Source organism: Stegodyphus dumicola, chromosome 11 (genome assembly GCF_044657685.1).
Source record: "Stegodyphus dumicola isolate Sdum_Otavi_A_Nest chromosome 11, ASM4465768v1".
In the NCBI taxonomy this organism is placed as follows: domain Eukaryota; kingdom Metazoa; phylum Arthropoda; class Arachnida; order Araneae; family Eresidae; genus Stegodyphus; species Stegodyphus dumicola.
In genome coordinates this window covers 115,911,143-115,927,842 of record NC_140778.1, presented here as the reverse complement: position 1 = coordinate 115,927,842, position 16,700 = coordinate 115,911,143, and the positions used below count along the sequence as shown (strand labels likewise).

The following is a 16,700-nucleotide window of genomic DNA, read 5'->3' as shown; positions in this document are numbered from 1 at the left end:
GCATGTTCCTGAAGTGTTTCTGGGGGATTATGGTGAGACGATTTTAATTGAAGCCTGCTGTACTCTTTTAAACACTTCTGTCGGTTAGAGCTTCAAAGTCTAGTCTCTGGTTTTCTGAACGAGGTTGAAGAATATCCGCAGCGTCTGCTCTTAGAGAAGAGGCGAGACGACAGGCCTTAACTTGTGAATCCCATGCATTCGCATCCGCCACTATAGAAAATTGTGTCTTATATATATATGAGAGGAGCTCTTCTCATCATACTTGGATAGATTCAGAGAGGAACGAGCAGGCATGGGTAAACCATCAGTATTGCTCCCTGGCGTCGCTACGAAATTCTTCAACACGTGAACTCTTTGGCGCCTGCAGAAAACCTATCATCAATTTGTTGTTCGATTTGCATTTCGACGGCAGAAAAATCTTCTTTCTGTTTGTTTTTTTGACACAAGAAACTCTGTAAACGATTTGTTGTTCACGGATAAAACTCGCTTTTCTATTTGTTCTTTGACAGAAGAAACCTTTGCTTCAATTTGTCCACCTTTACTTTCAATTGAGTCTGTTCTGTCTTCCATAGCCTCAGATGTGTTTTCTCTTATGCAGGTAATTTCACTTTTCATTTCCTCTTTAGCAGCCCTTATCTCTTATTTAACGGATTCTTGACAAGATTCCATCTTTCCTTCAACGACTTTCTCCCCTTTAACTAATTCATGATCAGTTTCCATCCTTTTTTTTTTTTTTTTTTTTTGTCGCGCTTTCATTTCTGCTTTAACAGCTTCCATCTTTCTTTCCCCAGTTTCATTTTTACGTTAACAGGTTCCATCTCTTCTTTAACGGAAATTCTTCAGCTTTCATTTCTTCTTTGAACGCAGCGAACTTTGGCATCAACTGCCTTATTTGTTCACCATTCGTCTTGTCAGTGGCATTCAATAACCCTATGACACCAAAAAGTGTTGCTTGCGTACGGGTTCGTAACGGAATGAATGCAAAAAGTGTGATAAAATTTTCACAAAAATTATCCTTATCAAAAGAAATATAACAGAACGTTGGAATTTTCATCAGAGATATTCGTACAAGTGTTCACAATATCACGCAGTATAATCAGTAGTTAGACTTCAAACTACTAAAAATTTTTAATTGATAGAAAATCCCCCCCCCCTCCACAAAATGCGCTTCTAAAGAGAAAGCTAAATCTGATATTTCAGTTCACACAGTACTAAAACAAGGCGCAATAACACTAATTCAGCAACTGAACTAAGATGTCTCTCTCCGGTATTTTACAGCTTTCAATCGGTCGCCAAAAATTTCCAGTAATTTCTTTACTTCTCGCAATTTCCGGTAAACAAAGAGGATGAAATTACGGTTACAGCTAACACAGTATTCTATAACGTTTCTGTCATTTCAAATGAAATTAAAGAGTTATCCATTTGTTCAGTGTTAGAAGCACGTGCTCCTATATTTTTACTTTTCCGACGTTGCAGCTGTCTGTTAAAATTTACCCCGCGCTCTATAGATGGGGAAATTCAAAAATTTTAATTATAATTCTACTAAAAATATCAAACTAAATACAAAATTCGTAACATGACTGCACGACTAAGTGAAAATATAAGAACAGCAAATGACCGTAATAAAATGTGGATTGTGTGTGCAAAAAATTCAGCATAATAAGTAGGTTAGGGATATTAGAAAAACATGCGAACCAATCATTGTAACTAAAAATGCAGGTATTAATCCTCCATATACTTTCTGATCATTTGGAATATATTACATTCGAAGTTATTTGAAATTTAGTAATTTGATTTTATTCGTCTTCTTGAAATTCCGACTGACATTTAAACGATTTTAAATTTAGGAGCTACAATTGCTCCTCAGAGCACAATACGCAGAAGAAGAGGCTTGGAAATAAAAGAAGGTGTACCTGGAACTGAAGATTTCAATTTAGTTTTGTTAAAAATTCAAAAAACGAATATTTTTATAGATGCAAAAATAAGTGAATGAATTAAATGTTAAATATGTGGATAACATTCAGATAGGCTTCTGAACGTATTTTCCGTGTAAAATACACAAAGAAACATATATAACGGACTGATCATGCTCGTCATTAACATTGGAGTTCAAACCGTAACTAAAGAACAGACAAAGCAAAACAGAAAAAATTTCCGACGGGAAAGAATATGGTTGAATGTAGTTTATTTTAATGTGTCAGCGTTTATATTACAAGCATCATATTTTATTTGTATTTAACTTTATTTTATTATTTTCCATACTTCCTGCAGATTTCCTAAATAATTTTTTTTAATAAGAAAGTATAAAAAAAGCTAAGGCTCTTAACCAATCAACCTGTTACTAGCTATATAATTTAAATGACTTGATGTTATTGTAAGCATCTCTTTCAAATTTATACGTAAAGAATTACCCTAAACCTGAACTTCTTTAATCGTACCATTACTTAAACAACTTTAGACTTGCCTCTTCAAATTCGAATTTTAAAAATAGTGTTCTGAAACCATTGCGCTGCACATATGTGTATAAATCACTAGGAGATCTTGAGAAACGATGTATATTAAAAAAAGTGACCACTGCTTATCTTTGAAATGATGCATTGCAGTTTTCAAATAGTAATACATAATGATAGGCGAAAAGCACTTAGGAAAAAGAATTATTATGCTTATATATTTAACATTTAAAAATAATACTAGAATAGAAATACGATAATCGGATAAATAATAGAAATACGCACCATCGACATTCAGTAGAAATTCAACTCATCTTATGAGGAATGCAGTGTTTCTCTTAGTAGGCGGGGCTTAGAAATAAGGTGTTGCCAATGTTTGATGCAATGGCCCCTTTTCCCAAAACACAGAGCATACAAATTGAGATTTTTGAACAAAAATTTCCAGCTACAATGTTAATGAAAACAATGGAAATATTTATATTTTAAATTTTATAGATCTTTCAATGCTAACGTTTTAGTAACATATGAAGGAGAAGCGGACGTCAATTAAAATATCACGTAATACAGCTCTGATTCCACGTGTGAGGAGTATCTCAGTTTATAATTATTTTAAAATTTAATAATGTAAGTAGTTTAGTTCTTTACTAAAAATTAAAAAATAAATTTAATTAGCTTTATTCTTTTCGAATAATACTTTAAAAGTTACTCTGAATAATAGCACTAAATTTCGGAAATGTCTGCGATTTTTCCTACACTTCTGGATAATTAACTATACCTGACACAAGAAACTGAATACCCTTTTATATCTATGCAATAAATTTGCGAAACGCACTAACTTTTCGTATAACGAACGTATTATCGGAAAATGATATTTATGTGTGATACTACGTGATATGATATAATGATATTGTGTGTAGCATATTATAAACATTGCCTTTCTCTTTCCTGCCATGCTGTGAGACTTAGGGAAACAAGCAACGTGCAAATTCTTTTCTTAATTTTAGTAAGGCCGCTCCCGGAGGCTGTGCAATAACGGGCCAACCTTTGGCAAGGGCGGTATAAATACCTAACCGCAAGCCGAGTGTTCAAAAATTAGATTAAAATCAGGACACTCTGTAAGTGTCATATCAGATTTTAAACTGATAAGAACAGATATTTATTGAAAAATGTTAACTGCAACTTTACATCATAGTGGTGTAGGCGTTGCGGTCTCACCAATAACGCACGCAGTGCGATTTATTTTGATTCATTGTTTGTTTCGTGCAATTCACTATTCAGCGGAAGAAATTTACAATTAACAATTAATAAAATCTGTAAACAATTTACTTCACTTGATCTTAGCCGACAAGCCGAGAAACGATAACATGCAGTGGTTGCAAGAAACACTACCCATAGTTTCTTCTAACTGTTAACTACTGGTCAAATATTTTTTCTCTCATCCTAGCGAAGGCCACAAAATTACAATATGTAAACACAATATCAAGTATCACTTCTGTATTGGGCTAGAGATATACAGGTTGTTTCGTACTAAATGAAGCAAAAACATATATCGTAGTACAAATTGTTACAATATGCAAACACAATATCAAGTATCACTTCTGTATTGGGCAAGAGATATACAGGTTGTTTCGTACTAAATGAAGCAAAAACAAATATCGTAGTACAAATTCTGTATTCGATTTATTAGGCCCAAACAGGCTGGAATACATACAGAGTGCGTCTGTGGTATCGCTTTGCGAGGAGAGTGAAGCCGACGTAAACAAATAAGCTCTGCTAAATGACTGCAAAGAAGATGCCTTAGAAAGACACCTTCGAATCAAAATGAGACCAACAAGCAAACGTACTTATCAAGTTTACAGTATGTTTTCGCCATTTTAAGGCGATAAGATTTGAAAAATTCGTGTAGCAAATAAAATTTACAATTCGCTTTTTATTACGTGCGGAAGAAAATTTTTAAAATGCAGAAGTAAAATATCTGAACTACTACATGTGTGAATAGTATTTGTTATAAGTCTACGATAACTTTTTTCCAAATCAGATATATATAAAAAACAGATATAAAGTCCACTGAAATTTCCTTCCATATTATGCTGCTCATAATTCAAATTTCACACAGAAACAATAATTATAAAACAAGCCTCCCTCCTAAAGAGAAAGAAAAATGTATATATATTTAAAAAAATTATCTAGTGTCTATTTCTATTAGCTTGTTAAAATAAATATAAAGATATTAAGAACAAATGCAATTTTTTTTAGAATTTATATCAATACGAATATAATAAGAGCCTCTGCAATTTTTAGGTGTTGTGGTCAAGAAACAACGTAATTATATCATTTCATAAGTTTCAGTGCAAACCAAGCTAATAGAAATAGAATTCAGATTAAATTCTTTTTATACTTATTTTAATGTTTTTCCGTTTTGAAATTTACTAACCATCGTTTCCTGCATTTATTAAACATCAGATGTTACTTGAGCAACTGAAATTTCACCCAGTCTTAATTAAAGCTCGCGTAATCGATTATTTTCGGAACTTCTTAATGTTTTGTTTATATTTAACATCTGAATCGAGACGCAGTTTTCAGTTCAGCCATAATACTTTATTAGCTATTAGCATCTTCTTGTATTAATGAGACGATACATGAACGCGTTTGCGCGCTTATGGACGCAAGATTCGGCAGAACATGGTTTTATGATAGAGATTTGTACCGTTAAAAATAGCATTTAAAGAGAAAGAAAGAGAAAACTTGCAAAGGGGGAAGTGTGTGTGTGATTATGGCAAAGCCTCGAGGGCTATCTGCCTAAGAGGAGGTATGCCTTCGTGGAGGACTTTCTAAGGGAAACTGGCTCGTATACACGTTACACATGGGGAAAACCACGAAAACGCCCATGCAGCCAGCCCGTTCGCGGGATTCGAACCTCGGACCGAACTACCAGTGTTCAGCGACTTTACCGCTCGGCCGCTGGTGGGCCCTTGCAAAGGAGGAAGAATATAATTGAATATGGCTTACTTTAAAGTGTCACAACTTTATATTATTAACGTCCTATATTATTTCTATTTAATTTTTTTTCTGCAATAAAAAATTCAAAACACTGTATGCACAGCGCCAGCGTCTCGCAGTGGGCGGTCCTTAGAAATAAGCTGTAGCTGGAGTTTGATATTATAACCCATTTTTAATGCAGATATTGATTTTGAAAAATCTTAGGTACGGAAACAGGAGAAAATCACTGAAAAAAACTTTATTTGATAATGTATAAGTTCTTTTATCGCTAACCTTTTTAGGAACATCTAATGGTATAGATGTGGTGAGTAATAAAAAATACACAGCAACACGGCTCTGATTGCAAGATATGTAATCCCATTCCAGAGAGGTGAAAAGGAGAATTTCCACCTCGAAATTAATGGAATTCCCCCCGGTGTTTTTTTTTTTTTTTTTTTAAGTCCTTGACATCCGCCATTCGCAGTGCTTTCTATAATTCAGGTTCCCAGATGATGTCCATGAAGTACTGCAAGAACAGGATTTCTCTTGTTTCTGACGGGCATTCTAAAAAAAAGGCGACATGAGAACTTTTCGACATCCGTGGCATGTTCCTGAAGTGTTTCTGGGGGATTATGGTGAGACGATTTTAATTGAAGCCTGCTGTACTCTTTTAAACACTTCTGTCGGTTAGAGCTTCAAAGTCTAGTCTCTGGTTTTCTGAACTAGGTTGAAGAATATCCGCAGCGTCTGCTTTTAGAGAAGAGGCGAGACGACAGGCCTTAACTTGTGAATCCCATGCATTCGCATCCGCCACTATAGAAAATTGTGTCTTATATATATATGAGAGGAGCTCTTCTCATCATACTTGGATAGATTTAGAGAGGAACGAGCAGGCATGGGTAAACCATCAGTATTGCTCCCTGGCGTCGCTACGAAATTCTTCAACACGTGAACTTCTTTGGCGCCTGCAGAAAACATATCATCAATTTGTTGTTCGATTTGCGTTTGGACGGCAGAAAAATCTTCTTTCTGTTTGTTTTTTTGACACAAGAAACTCTGTAAACGATTTGTTGTTCACGGATAAAACTCGCTTTTCTATTTGTTCTTTGACAGAAGAAACCTTTGCTTCAATTTGTCCACCTTTACTTTCAATTGAGACTGTTCTGACTTCCATAGCCTCAGATGTGTTTTCTCTTATGCAGGTAATTTCACTTTTCATTTCCTCTTTAGCAGCCCTTATCTCTGATTTAACGGATTCTTGACAAGATTCCATCTTTCCTTCAACGACTTTCTCCCCTTTAACTAATTCATGATCAGTTTCCATCCTTTTTTTTTTTTTTTTTTTTTGTCGCGCTTTCATTTCTGCTTTAACAGCTTCCATCTTTCTTTCGCCAGTTTCATTTTTACGTTAACAGGTTCCATCTCTTCTTTAACGGAACTTCTTCAGCTTTCATTTCTTCTTTGAACGCAGCGAACTTTGGCATCAACTGCCTTATTTGTTCACCATTCGTCTTGTCACTGGCATTCAATAACCCTATGACACCAAAAAGTGTTGCTTGCGTACGGGTTCGTAACAGAATGAATGCAAAAAGTGTGATAAAATTTTCACAAAAATTATCCTTATCAAAAGAAATATAACAGAACGTTGGAATTTTCATCAGAGATATTCGTACAAGTGTTCACAATATCACGCAGTATAATCAGTAGTTAGACTTCAAACTACTAAAAATTTTTAATTGATAGAAAATCCCCCCCCCCTCCACAAAATGCGCTTCTAAAGAGAAAGCTAAATCTGATATTTCAGTTCACACAGTACTAAAACAAGGCGCAATAACACTAATTCAGCAACTGAACTAAGATGTCTCTCTCCGGTATTTTACAGCTTTCAATCGGTCGCCAAAAATTTCCAGTAATTTCTTTACTTCTCGCAATTTCCGGTAAACAAAGAGGATGGAATTACGGTTACAGCTAACACAGTATTCTATAACGTTTCTGTCATTTCAAATGAAATTAAAGAGTTATCCATTTGTTCAGTGTTAGAAGCACGTGCTCTTATATTTTTACTTTTCCGACGTTGCAGCTGTCTGTTAAAATTTACCCCGCGCTCTATAGATGGGGAAATTCAAAAATTTTAATTATAATTCTACTAAAAATATCAAACTAAATACAAAATTCGTAACATGACTGCACGACTAAGTGAAAATATAAGAACAGCAAATGACCGTAATAAAATGTGGATTGTGTGTGCAAAAAATTCAGCATAATAAGTAGGTTAGGGATATTAGAAAAACATGCGAACCAATCATTGTAACTAAAAATGCAGGTATTAATCCTCCATATACTTTCTGATCATTTGGAATATATTACATTCGAAGTTATTTGAAATTTAGTAATTTGATTTTATTCGTCTTCTTGAAATTCCGACTGACATTTAAACGATTTTAAATTTAGGAGCTACAATTGCTCCTCAGAGCACAATACGCAGAAGAAGAGGCTTGGAAATAAAAGAAGGTGTACCTGGAACTGAAGATTTCAATTTAGTTTTGTTAAAAATTCAAAAAACGAATATTTTTATAGATGCAAAAATAAGTGAATGAATTAAATGTTAAATATGTGGATAACATTCAGATAGGCTTCTGAACGTATTTTCCGTGTAAAATACACAAAGAAACATATATAACGGACTGATCATGCTCGTCATTAACATTGGAGTTCAAACCGTAACTAAAGAACAGACAAAGAAAAACAGAAAAAATTTCCGACGGGAAAGAATATGGTTGAATGTAGTTTATTTTAATGTGTCAGCGTTTATATTACAAGCATCATATTTTATTTGTATTTAACTTTATTTTATTATTTTCCATACTTCCTGCAGATTTCCTAAATAATTTTTTTTAATAAGAAAGTATAAAAAAAGCTAAGGCTCTTAACCAATCAACCTGTTACTAGCTATATAATTTAAATGACTTGATGTTATTGTAAGCATCTCTTTCAAATTTATACGTAAAGAATTACCCTAAACCTGAACTTCTTTAATCGTACCATTACTTAAACAACTTTAGACTTGCCTCTTCAAATTCGAATTTTAAAAATAGTGTTCTGAAACCATTGCGCTGCACATATGTGTATAAATCACTAGGAGATCTTGAGAAACGATGTATATTAAAAAAAGTGACCACTGCTTATCTTTGAAATGATGCATTGCAGTTTTCAAATAGTAATACATAATGATAGGCGAAAAGCACTTAGGAAAAAGAATTATTATGCTTATATATTTAACATTTAAAAATAATACTAGAATAGAAATACGATAATCGGATAAATAATAGAAATACGCACCATCGACATTCAGTAGAAATTCAACTCATCTTATGAGGAATGCAGTGTTTCTCTTAGTAGGCGGGGCTTAGAAATAAGGTGTTGCCAATGTTTGATGCAATGGCCCCTTTTCCCAAAACACAGAGCATACAAATTGAGATTTTTGAACAAAAATTTCCAGCTACAATGTTAATGAAAACAATGGAAATATTTATATTTTAAATTTTATAGATCTTTCAATGCTAACGTTTTAGTAACATATGAAGGAGAAGCGGACGTCAATTAAAATATCACGTAATACAGCTCTGATTGCACGTGTGAGGAGTATCTCAGTTTATAAATATTTTAAAATTTAATAATGTAAGTAGTTTAGTTCTTTACTAAAAATTAAAAAATAAATTTAATTAGCTTTATTCTTTTCGAATAATACTTTAAAAGTTACTCTGAATAATAGCACTAAATTTCGGAAATGTCTGCGATTTTTCCTACACTTCTGGATAATTAACTATACCTGACACAAGAAACTGAATACCCTTTTATATCTATGCAATAAATTTGCGAAACGCACTAACTTTTCGTATAACGAACGTATTATCGGAAAATGATATTTATGTGTGATACTACGTGATATGATATAATGATATTGTGTGTAGCATATTATAAACATTGCCTTTCTCTTTCCTGCCATGCTGTGAGACTTAGGGAAACAAGCAACGTGCAAATTCTTTTCTTAATTTTAGTAAGGCCGCTCCCGGAGGCTGTGCAATAACGGGCCAACCTTTGGCAAGGGCGGTATAAATACCTAACCGCAAGCCGAGTGTTCAAAAATTAGATTAAAATCAGGACACTCTGTAAGTGTCATATCAGATTTTAAACTGATAAGAACAGATATTTATTGAAAAATGTTAACTGCAACTTTACATCATAGTGGTGTAGGCGTTGCGGTCTCACCAATAACGCACGCAGTGCGATTTATTTTGATTCATTGTTTGTTTCGTGCAATTCACTATTCAGCGGAAGAAATTTACAATTAACAATTAATAAAATCTGTAAACAATTTACTTCACTTGATCTTAGCCGACAAGCCGAGAAACGATAACATGCAGTGGTTGCAAGAAACACTACCCATAGTTTCTTCTAACTGTTAACTACTGGTCAAATATTTTTTCTCTCATCCTAGCGAAGGCCACAAAATTACAATATGTAAACACAATATCAAGTATCACTTCTGTATTGGGCTAGAGATATACAGGTTGTTTCGTACTAAATGAAGCAAAAACATATATCGTAGTACAAATTGTTACAATATGCAAACACAATATCAAGTATCACTTCTGTATTGGGCAAGAGATATACAGGTTGTTTCGTACTAAATGAAGCAAAAACAAATATCGTAGTACAAATTCTGTATTCGATTTATTAGGCCCAAACAGGCTGGAATACATACAGAGTGCGTCTGTGGTATCGCTTTGCGAGGAGAGTGAAGCCGACGTAAACAAATAAGCTCTGCTAAATGACTGCAAAGAAGATGCCTTAGAAAGACACCTTCGAATCAAAATGAGACCAACAAGCAAACGTACTTATCAAGTTTACAGTATGTTTTCGCCATTTTAAGGCGATAAGATTTGAAAAATTCGTGTAGCAAATAAAATTTACAATTCGCTTTTTATTACGTGCGGAAGAAAATTTTTAAAATGCAGAAGTAAAATATCTGAACTACTACATGTGTGAATAGTATTTGTTATAAGTCTACGATAACTTTTTTCCAAATCAGATATATATAAAAAACAGATATAAAGTCCACTGAAATTTCCTTCCATATTATGCTGCTCATAATTCAAATTTCACACAGAAACAATAATTATAAAACAAGCCTCCCTCCTAAAGAGAAAGAAAATTGTATATATATTTAAAAAAATTATCTAGTGTCTATTTCTATTAGCTTGTTAAAATAAATATAAAGATATTAAGAACAAATGCAATTTTTTTTAGAATTTATATCAATACGAATATAATAAGAGCCTCTGCAATTTTTAGGTGTTGTGGTCAAGAAACAACGTAATTATATCATTTCATAAGTTTCAGTGCAAACCAAGCTAATAGAAATAGAATTCAGATTAAATTCTTTTTATACTTATTTTAATGTTTTTCCGTTTTGAAATTTACTAACCATCGTTTCCTGCATTTATTAAACATCAGATGTTACTTGAGCAACTGAAATTTCACCCAGTCTTAATTAAAGCTCGCGTAATCGATTATTTTCGGAACTTCTTAATGTTTTGTTTATATTTAACATCTGAATCGAGACGCAGTTTTCAGTTCAGCCATAATACTTTATTAGCTATTAGCATCTTCTTGTATTAATGAGACGATACATGAACGCGTTTGCGCGCTTATGGACGCAAGATTCGGCAGAACATGGTTTTATGATAGAGATTTGTACCGTTAAAAATAGCATTTAAAGAGAAAGAAAGAGAAAACTTGCAAAGGGGGAAGTGTGTGTGTGATTATGGCAAAGCCTCGAGGGCTATCTGCCTAAGAGGAGGTATGCCTTCGTGGAGGACTTTCTAAGGGAAACTGGCTCGTATACACGTTACACATGGGGAAAACCACGAAAACGCCCATGCAGCCAGCCCGTTCGCGGGATTCGAACCTCGGACCGAACTACCAGTGTTCAGCGACTTTACCGCTCGGCCGCTGGTGGGCCCTTGCAAAGGAGGAAGAATATAATTGAATATGGCTTACTTTAAAGTGTCACAACTTTATATTATTAACGTCCTATATTATTTCTATTTAATTTTTTTTCTGCAATAAAAAATTCAAAACACTGTATGCACAGCGCCAGCGTCTCGCAGTGGGCGGTCCTTAGAAATAAGCTGTAGCTGGAGTTTGATATTATAACCCATTTTTAATGCAGATATTGATTTTGAAAAATCTTAGGTACGGAAACAGGAGAAAATCACTGAAAAAAACTTTATTTGATAATGTATAAGTTCTTTTATCGCTAACCTTTTTAGGAACATCTAATGGTATAGATGTGGTGAGTAATAAAAAATACACAGCAACACGGCTCTGATTGCAAGATATGTAATCCCATTCCAGAGAGGTGAAAAGGAGAATTTCCACCTCGAAATTAATGGAATTCCCCCCGGTGTTTTTTTTTTTTTTTTTTAAGTCCTTGACATCCGCCATTCGCAGTGCTTTCTATAATTCAGGTTCCCAGATGATGTCCATGAAGTACTGCAAGAACAGGATTTCTCTTGTTTCTGACGGGCATTCTAAAAAAAAGGCGACATGAGAACTTTTCGACATCTGTGGCATGTTCCTGAAGTGTTTCTGGGGGATTATGGTGAGACGATTTTAATTGAAGCCTGCTGTACTCTTTTAAACACTTCTGTCGGTTAGAGCTTCAAAGTCTAGTCTCTGGTTTTCTGAACTAGGTTGAAGAATATCCGCAGCGTCTGCTTTTAGAGAAGAGGCGAGACGACAGGCCTTAACTTGTGAATCCCATGCATTCGCATCCGCCACTATAGAAAATTGTGTCTTATATATATATGAGAGGAGCTCTTCTCATCATACTTGGATAGATTTAGAGAGGAACGAGCAGGCATGGGTAAACCATCAGTATTGCTCCCTGGCGTCGCTACGAAATTCTTCAACACGTGAACTTCTTTGGCGCCTGCAGAAAACCTATCATCAATTTGTTGTTCGATTTGCGTTTGGACGGCAGAAAAATCTTCTTTCTGTTTGTTTTTTTGACACAAGAAACTCTGTAAACGATTTGTTGTTCACGGATAAAACTCGCTTTTCTATTTGTTCTTTGACAGAAGAAACCTTTGCTTCAATTTGTCCACCTTTACTTTCAATTGAGTCTGTTCTGACTTCCATAGCCTCAGATGTGTTTTCTCTTATGCAGGTAATTTCACTTTTCATTTCCTCTTTAGCAGCCCTTATCTCTGATTTAACGGATTCTTGACAAGATTCCATCTTTCCTTCAACGACTTTCTCCCCTTTAACTAATTCATGATCAGTTTCCATCCTTTTTTTTTTTTTTTTTTTTTTTTTTTTTTTTTTTTTTTTTTTGTCGCGCTTTCATTTCTGCTTTAACAGCTTCCATCTTTCTTTCCCCAGTTTCATTTTTACGTTAACAGGTTCCATCTCTTCTTTAACGGAAATTCTTCAGCTTTCATTTCTTCTTTGAACGCAGCGAACTTTGGCATCAACTGCCTTATTTGTTCACCATTCGTCTTGTCAGTGGCATTCAATAACGCTATGACACCAAAAAGTGTTGCTTGCGTACGGGTTCGTAACAGAATGAATGCAAAAAGTGTGATAAAATTTTCACAAAAATTATCCTTATCAAAAGAAATATAACAGAACGTTGGAATTTTCATCAGAGATATTCGTACAAGTGTTCACAATATCACGCAGTATAATCAGTAGTTAGACTTCAAACTACTAAAAATTTTTAATTGATAGAAAATCCCCCCCCCTCCACAAAATGCGCTTCTAAAGAGAAAGCTAAATCTGATATTTCAGTTCACACAGTACTAAAACAAGGCGCAATAACACTAATTCAGCAACTGAACTAAGATGTCTCTCTCCGGTATTTTACAGCTTTCAATCGGTCGCCAAAAATTTCCAGTAATTTCTTTACTTCTCGCAATTTCCGGTAAACAAAGAGGATGGAATTACGGTTACAGCTAACACAGTATTCTATAACGTTTCTGTCATTTCAAATGAAATTAAAGAGTTATCCATTTGTTCAGTGTTAGAAGCACGTGCTCTTATATTTTTACTTTTCCGACGTTGCAGCTGTCTGTTAAAATTTACCCCGCGCTCTATAGATGGGGAAATTCAAAAATTTTAATTATAATTCTACTAAAAATATCAAACTAAATACAAAATTCGTAACATGACTGCACGACTAAGTGAAAATATAAGAACAGCAAATGACCGTAATAAAATGTGGATTGTGTGTGCAAAAAATTCAGCATAATAAGTAGGTTAGGGATATTAGAAAAACATGCGAACCAATCATTGTAACTAAAAATGCAGGTATTAATCCTCCATATACTTTCTGATCATTTGGAATATATTACATTCGAAGTTATTTGAAATTTAGTAATTTGATTTTATTCGTCTTCTTGAAATTCCGACTGACATTTAAACGATTTTAAATTTAGGAGCTACAATTGCTCCTCAGAGCACAATACGCAGAAGAAGAGGCTTGGAAATAAAAGAAGGTGTACCTGGAACTGAAGATTTCAATTTAGTTTTGTTAAAAATTCAAAAAACGAATATTTTTATAGATGCAAAAATAAGTGAATGAATTAAATGTTAAATATGTGGATAACATTCAGATAGGCTTCTGAACGTATTTTCCGTGTAAAATACACAAAGAAACATATATAACGGACTGATCATGCTCGTCATTAACATTGGAGTTCAAACCGTAACTAAAGAACAGACAAAGAAAAACAGAAAAAATTTCCGACGGGAAAGAATATGGTTGAATGTAGTTTATTTTAATGTGTCAGCGTTTATATTACAAGCATCATATTTTATTTGTATTTAACTTTATTTTATTATTTTCCATACTTCCTGCAGATTTCCTAAATAATTTTTTTTAATAAGAAAGTATAAAAAAAGCTAAGGCTCTTAACCAATCAACCTGTTACTAGCTATATAATTTAAATGACTTGATGTTATTGTAAGCATCTCTTTCAAATTTATACGTAAAGAATTACCCTAAACCTGAACTTCTTTAATCGTACCATTACTTAAACAACTTTAGACTTGCCTCTTCAAATTCGAATTTTAAAAATAGTGTTCTGAAACCATTGCGCTGCACATATGTGTATAAATCACTAGGAGATCTTGAGAAACGATGTATATTAAAAAAAGTGACCACTGCTTATCTTTGAAATGATGCATTGCAGTTTTCAAATAGTAATACATAATGATAGGCGAAAAGCACTTAGGAAAAAGAATTATTATGCTTATAAATTTAACATTTAAAAATAATACTAGAATAGAAATACGATAATCGGATAAATAATAGAAATACGCACCATCGACATTCAGTAGAAATTCAACTGATCTTATGAGGAATGCAGTGTTTCTCTTAGTAGGCGGGGCTTAGAAATAAGGTGTTGCCAATGTTTGATGCAATGGCCCCTTTTCCCAAAACACAGAGCATACAAATTGAGATTTTTGAACAAAAATTTCCAGCTACAATGTTAATGAAAACAATGGAAATATTTATATTTTAAATTTTATAGATCTTTCAATGCTAACGTTTTAGTAACATGTGAAGGAGAAGCGGACGTCAATTAAAATATCACGTAATACAGCTCTGATTGCACATGTGAGGAGTATCTCAGTTTATAAATATTTTAAAATTTAATAATGTAAGTAGTTTAGTTCTTTACTAAAAATTAAAACATAAATTTAATTAGCTTTATTCTTTTCGAATAATACTTTAAAAGTTACTCTGAATAATAGCACTAAATTTCGGAAATGTCTGCGATTTTTCCTACACTTCTGGATAATTAACTATACCTGACACAAGAAACTGAATACCCTTTTATATCTATGCAATAAATTTGCGAAACGCACTAACTTTTCGTATAACGAACGTATTATCGGAAAATGATATTTATGTGTGATACTACGTGATATGATATAATGATATTGTGTGTAGCATATTATAAACATTGCCTTTCTCTTTCCTGCCATGCTGTGAGACTTAGGGAAACAAGCAACGTGCAAATTCTTTTCTTAATTTTAGTAAGGCCGCTCCCGGAGGCTGTGCAATAACGGGCCAACCTTTGGCAAGGACGGTATAAATACCTAATCGCAAGCCGAGTGTTCAAAAATTAGATTAAAATCAGGACACTCTGTAAGTGTCATATCAGGTTTTAATCTGATAAGAACAGATACTACACCTGATTTTAGCCAACAGGCCGAGAAGCGATAACGTGTAGTGGTTGCAAGAAATACTGCCCATAGTTTTTCTTCTAACTGTTAACTACTGGTCAAATTTTTTTTCTCTCATCCTAGCGAAGGCCACAAAATTACAATATGTAAACACAATATCAAGTATCACTTCTGTATTGGGCAAGAGATATACAGGTTGTTTCGTACTAAATGAAGCAAAAACAAATATCGTAGTACAAATTCTGTATTCGATTTATTAGGCCCAAAGAGGCTGGAATACATACAGAGTACGTCTGTGGTATCGCTTTGCGAGGAGAGTGAAGCCGGCGTAAACAAATAAGCTCTGCTAAATGACTGCAAAGAAGATGCTTTAGAAAGACACCTTCGAATCAAAATGAGACCAACAAGCAAACGTACTTATCAAGTTTACAGTATGTTTTCGCCATTTTAAGGCGATAAGATTTGAAAAATTCGTGTAGCAAATAAAATTTACAATTCGCTTTTTATTACGTGCGGAAGAAAATTTTTTGAAATGCAGAAGTAAAATATCTGAACTATTACATGTGTGAATAGTATTTGTATAAGTCTACGATAACTTTTTTCCAAATCAGATATATATAAAAAACAGATATAAAGTCCACTGAAATTTCCTTCCATATTATGCTGCTCATAATTCAAATTTCACACAGAAACAATAATTATAAAACAAGCCTCCCTCCTAAAGAGAAAGAAAAATGTATATATATTTAAAAAAATTATCTAGTGTCTATTTCTATTAGCTTGTTAAAATAAATATAAAGATATTAAGAACAAATGCAATTTTTTTTAGAATTTATATCAATACGAATATAATAAGAGCCTCTGCAATTTTTAGGTGTTGTGGTCAAGAAACAACGTAATTATATCATTTCATAAGTTTCAGTGCAAACCAAGCTAATAGAAATAGAATTCAAAGTAAATTCTTTTTATACTTATTTTAATGTTTTTCCGTTTTGAAATTTACTAACCATC

General features: G+C 33.6%; 1 non-coding gene and 2 pseudogenes across 1 annotated transcript; all 3 read right to left on the bottom strand.

The window, feature by feature from the left end:
- Nucleotides 1-3,449: 3,449 nt before the first annotated feature.
- LOC146994336 (U2 spliceosomal RNA) lies at nt 3,450-3,623 on the bottom strand (annotated as a pseudogene).
- Nucleotides 3,624-9,482: 5,859 nt separating this feature from the next.
- On the bottom strand, nt 9,483-9,656 carry LOC146994335 (U2 spliceosomal RNA; annotated as a pseudogene).
- Nucleotides 9,657-15,535: 5,879 nt separating this feature from the next.
- On the bottom strand, nt 15,536-15,727 carry LOC146994334 (U2 spliceosomal RNA). Its single transcript, XR_015044279.1, has one exon. It is a non-coding gene; the product is annotated as a U2 spliceosomal RNA (small nuclear RNA).
- Between the last annotated feature and the right edge of the window lie 973 nt (nt 15,728-16,700).